Source organism: Sciurus carolinensis, chromosome 10, assembly GCF_902686445.1.
Source record: "Sciurus carolinensis chromosome 10, mSciCar1.2, whole genome shotgun sequence".
NCBI lineage: Eukaryota > Metazoa > Chordata > Mammalia > Rodentia > Sciuridae > Sciurus > Sciurus carolinensis.
In genome coordinates this window covers 3,883,990-3,889,778 of record NC_062222.1, presented here as the reverse complement: position 1 = coordinate 3,889,778, position 5,789 = coordinate 3,883,990, and the positions used below count along the sequence as shown (strand labels likewise).

At 47.7% G+C, this 5,789-nt stretch overlaps 1 pseudogene; it reads right to left on the bottom strand.

The window, feature by feature from the left end:
• Positions 1-2,585: 2,585 nt before the first annotated feature.
• LOC124994825 (mRNA export factor-like) lies at positions 2,586-5,576 on the bottom strand (annotated as a pseudogene).
• Between the last annotated feature and the right edge of the window lie 213 nt (positions 5,577-5,789).

Genomic DNA, 5,789 nt, shown 5'->3' with positions numbered 1-5,789 from the left:
TTACCTTTCCAACTGGTTCTCAGTTTCCGGTTCCCCACCCTGACTTCACCGAGTCCCTCTCGTCTTCCTGGGGAGGCAGACCTGCTTCTGGAATGCCCTTCTGGTTTGCCATAAATCCTTGGGGACTCGACACCCCCTGGGAGTCCCCAGGAGGGATTTCTTGTGCGTCCTTCAGTGGGATTTCCTCCTGGGCTCCCACTCAGCTTTCTCCTACCCACTGGGCACACAAGAGGAGAGCGTCCCAGCTGCAGCGCATGCAGAGGACAGGTCTGAGCATCAGCCCTGAGGGTGCCGGGGGCTAGTTACGCCATGCCCCACTGGACACGTTCCCTTGGCTCAGTTTCACACTGGCTCTGTCAAAGGCTGAGGTGTTTTGCCCCAGTCGTCTGCTTATGACATTTTCTTAATAAGCACATAAGAAGTGCTCACGGTCATTAGTCATCAAAGGAAGGCAGGTGAAAAAAATTAGATACACTTCATGTCCCCTGAGATGGCTGTAAATTTTTACGAAGCCATTAACAGGTGTGGCCGAGCACACCCCTGGATGCTTGTGGGAAAGGAAGGTGCTGAGGCGGCGTGGGCCTTGGGCAGTGGGCTGTGAGGCGTGGGTGTGGATTTCCCTGAACTCTTCCGAGTGGGAATTCTTTGAGCTTCTCGTACATGTAGATACATGTCTTTCCTCCCCTTTGGGACACGTCCATCCACTGCTTTTCCCTTGGACTCCCACTACGCACCTGCCGTCAGCTTGATGGAGACCAGGGCCTCCTGGACCCGTTCACTGTCCTCCTTCCCTTCTCTTTCAGCTCCTCAAACCAGCGTGTCCTCTGTGCCCCGGTCTTTTCTTCTTTCTGCTCAAATCTGCTCCTGTAATTTTCCAGGAGATTTTCATTTTGCTTTTTGATTCTAAAATGTCCGCTTGGTCTCCTGTCTCTCCACTAACATTTTATACTTGGGGAGACGTTGTTCTCCTGGTTTCCCATTTCCTTTGTCCATGATTTCATTTAGCTCTTTGAACACATTTCAAATAGTGGATTTAAAGTCTTCGTCCAGTGAGTTCAATGCCCAGGATTTTTCAGGGATGTTTTCTATTCATTTTGTTTTTTCTTGTGAATCGGCCATACTTTCCTCTTTCTTTGCAAGCTTAATAATTTTTATTGAAGAGTAAGCATTTTGAACATTTTATCAGGTTTTCCTCACCCCAAGGCTTGCTGCTGCTGGTCGTGTGGGTCCCTTCTGTTTAGTGACTTTTGAAAGTAATTTTGTGAACTCTGTACTTTTTGTCTTGTGTGATCACTGAAGTCTGAGTCTTGTTAGCTTAGTGATTTAGCAAGTGTTTTAACAGGGTTTTCTTAAGCCTCGGGGGCACACAAAAAAACAGGAAAACAAAAGTATCTGTTCTCAATATTCACAATGCACACGTTGGTCTTTTGGGGACATCCCTTCAACACTTGTGCACACTGTCCACGGCTCTGCGAAGGCTGTGGCATTGCTTGTGTGGTGCCTGAAGGGGAGCCATGGGCAGCCTGGGGCTTCCTCGGGAGTTGTCCATGGCAGCCAAGCTGACCGACACAGTGACTGTGGCCTATGGTTGCTAAGACCAAAGGGTCTCGTCATTCCCCATTTCACTGCGCAGAATGCTCATCCCAAAACTCAGTGGCTTACAGCACCTGGGTATTATTCCTCTGTCTGGAAGCCAGCGGAGATTCTGCTGGTCTGAGTGTGGCTGCCCTTGATGGCCAGGCTCCGTTGGATCTCCACAGCAGTTGGCAGGTGACCTAGACTTGATTAGTTCACAAAGGCCAGGCGAGGAAGTCTTGGCTGGCCTCTAAGGAGCTCGTCATTCCTTAGCAGGCCAGCCCAGACTTGTGCTGGGTGTGGTGACAGGGCAAGAGAGAGAAAGACATCAGACAAAATAGAGCCAGAAGGACAGAGAGAGAGAATGCAAAAGTAAGCTAAGCTTCTTGAAGTCTCGACTCTGGCAAGCATCCTATAAGCCACCGTGGGTCCAAGGCCACTGAGATTGATGTAATAGGAACAAGAGTGCTTCTCTGCAATTCAGAATCTGTGAACCCATTCTCCTAACAAGAGAGCAGTCTTCAGAGGGGTAGAGATTGGGACCAAAGAGCAAAAGTTACCTCCTGAACCTGCAAAACACCTTGTGTCACCTACTATGCCTTGACATTCAGCATGGTGCTTGCTGTCAGTGTCCACAGATATTCTACAAGGTTCTTTTTTTTTTTTTTTTTTTTTTGGCAATCTTCAAAATATTTTATTACAAAATACAATGTGGGGTTCATAGTTGGTTTCCCAGAATTCTCTAACACATACACTGCTGAACAAAGCACTGAAAAAACCTGGCACTGCCCACAAGACCCTAACTTCTATGATAGTTTCGATTCCCTTAGAGTTATAGGAAAGCTCTGCAGCAGGTAGTGGATGGAGGTGGTGAGTCACCATGGACAGCCCGGCTGCCCACTCAGTTTTCTCCTCCAGGGGTTGGAATCCATGTCCATGGGCGAGGTACCCATAGCTGGGGCCCTCAGAGTGGAGAGAGAACAATTCTGGACACCAGAAGTCTCAGGCTGCTACTTCTTATTCCTGGGATTTAGCTCTTCAGCTGCATTATGCAGGAAAATGTAATTTTTCTTTTGGGGATTATAAAACTCATGTCCCTTGGACCACTCGTAGCTGGAAGCATAGGCAAATATGTTTCTATTGTGATTGAAACAGAAAGCTGATATCATCTGATCCAACTGCTCTGCAGTCTTCAACTTTGTTCTGGCATCTTTGTCCCAGAAGATCAGATCCCACAGTTGCAAGGGTGCCGTGAACAGGGTGGAATGCGATTCTGTTTACCGCATAAATGTCTTGTGGAGCTGAAGTACTGGTTCCCTTGGATCGATGGTAAAGTTATCTTTGGCAGGGTTTGGAGGGTAGATATAGTGAATAGCAACTCTCCCCTCCATACTTCCCAGGGCAAAGCCAGTTGACTTGTTCTGTTTGTCTTTAAAAATAGCCACACAATGATGCTGGTGCTTCAGTGGAGATTCTATCCTGAATTCAGAGGGCTGGTTCTCTAGCTGATGGACGAAGGCCCCTCTCTGCAGTCGCCACCACCGCCATTGGGTAGATCGCATCAGCACAGTAACACCATCATGGGGTTTGATGACTGGGTGTCCCAAAACCTCAGAGTCTTATCCCAGCTCCCCATCAGGTTCAGAAGTTTGATCCTACGTGTGGTTTTAACAGGTACAGCGTGCTGTGGCATCTGTGTGGCCTGGTTACTGCTGAGGTCCCACTTACTGGGAGTCTCATCAGAGGATGCTGTAAATACTTTCTCCCATCATCACCCAGCAGACGGCCCACACGGGTCCAGTATGCATCTGCTGGGCTTTCGGAATGGTCTGCCCACTGTCCTGAGCTTCCCAGCAGCGAACATCATTAGCCCACCACCCTGCAATAAGGACGTTCCCAGGTAAGGCTGGTGGGCCACGAGACAGACAGTCGATGCTAGCAACAGAAGATGGTACTTCATATCCTTCATAGGCTGTGATTATCTGTGGTTGTGCTGCCAAACATGCTGGTCCCACCAGTTCCAAAACCCCAAGTTGTTCCAACAGACTCATTTTGGCTCTGAGAGTCGCGCCGCGGCGGGCATCGGGAGGGCGGAAGGAGCCTGCAGACCTGCTCTGCGCGGAGGCACCGGGCGAGGGAGCGCGGGCAGGAAGGCGGAGCCCGAGTCTCCTCCAGCTGGTTGTAGCAGCAGCCTCCAATACCGCGGAACACGGCGCATGCGTCCCAGAGCACCTACAAGGTTCTAAACCCCTCTTCAGAGGTATCTCGGGAGACGGACATGAGGGCGGTTACGCTGCTTATTGTTTATCTGATGACGTCTAAAGTCATGCTGTGTGACAGTCATTTGAAATTGGCTAAGCAAGGGCTAATTTCCAAGCATACCTCAGTGGTAAAAAGAGAGGTCTCGTAAAGAGCAAACAGTCTGGGTTTTTGAGAGTTCGGTCTGCTGGCTCTCCAGGTGCTGCTCTGCTCTTCTGGACAGACACCCCGCAGGCTTGAGCCAGCGCCGGTGAGGCCAGCGGGATGGACTCCAGCCTAACAGCCCACAACGCGCTGCGCACTATGCAGCTCAGCATCCGCCTCCCGAGGAATTACCCAGCTTAAACGAACCCTAGCCTGGTGCTAAGAGAGATAAAATAATAGTGATAATTACAGCGAGGCAGTGTGACACTCCATGAATTGGACTCGTTGAGTTTATGTAGACAGCATTTGTGTTGATTGCATTTCCCAGGCATTATTGCAAAGTTTATGCTCTATTTTTCAAATACAATATAAAGAAGCACATGAATACTATGGAAAATCCTGGAAGGACACATGCTGAAGACTCATAATAGATCAAATAACAGTTTTCATTCTGACTGATTTTCATCCTGTACAGCTCAAGAGTGAAAGAGAAGATACTTTATGTAGGATCAAAAACTATTTGTCCCACTTTGAACTGCTATTAAAGATTCAAGCTGGGCATGGTCGTGCACCAACTCCGGAGGCTGAGGTAGGAGGACTGCCAGTTGAAGGCCAGTCTCAGCAACTTAGTGAGGCTTTAAGCAACTTAGCGAGACCCTGTCTCAAAATAAAACACAAAAAGGACTGGGGTGAGGTAAAGCACTCTGGGTTCAATCCCCAGTTACCAAAAAAAAAAAAAAAAAAAAAAAAGCTTCACTATACCTAACTGAGAAATAAAACCATACAGTGCATCGACTCACTGAGCAGTGTGCTCAGAGCATTGCCTTGTGGAAAAATACAGAAAGCCCAGACACTGACTTGATTGAATTGAAGACGGGCAGACCCGCAGCTCTCCGGAACATGACTGACCACCATTTACCTCTGAGCACTACACACAGGATATGCCTCAAGTACTGTGTAAACCAAGAGAAATTCCACAGTGTGCAGCAGTGTCACGTTTAATACAAATCCTCGGGGACCGAGGCCAAGCCGCTGGACCAGGATCAAGAACAGGATGTTCGGCTCTGATGAATGTCCTAGCCAAGCACAGGGTTCCAAATGGAACCCGCAGTCACTGGGAGAAGACTGACCCATGAAAGATGAAGTTCTTACCAAAAGCAGGAATTGGCTAAGCAAATGAATGGGAAATAGCTTTAAAGATTAAGGGATTTCCTTATAAAAGCCTTCTTAGGAAAAGGCACAATGCAACTGATATTTTCCATACATTAATTACTCTTCTGTGTATTTATGCCAAATAACTAAAGGGTCTCATGACTTTGAAAATGCTATTAGTTATACTCTTGGCATGCTCTGAGGCTGCTCTGTTTTCCTGCTCACTGCTATACAAATTGTTTATAACCGCAATACCGAGCGTATTTTCCACTTATTTAAGTAATTGTTCTTCATTTTGGTTTACTGCCGGGCCTCGTCTTTTCTGTTGGTGTACAGTTGTCAGGGCTGCATTACAAAGGGGCCAGGAAACCATGATAAATGGGGGTGCACACGCAGTAGATGGCACTGAAGCCACGCATCTGCTTCAGAGAACCATCCCGCCACATGACTGCTTTTATTTCCTGAGTAAATAACTGTAATTTTCTTATTATAAACCTTACTGAACTCATGTTTAGGCAGCTACGAATCTGAATAGCTGTTCCACCAAGGGGTGGTTTATTAACCACTTAATGGAGTTCTTTCTCTGAATCTTCACAACAGTAGAGGAAGTTCCATCCACACACCTGGGAATATAGCATGCCTGAAGGTAGGCACAAAGC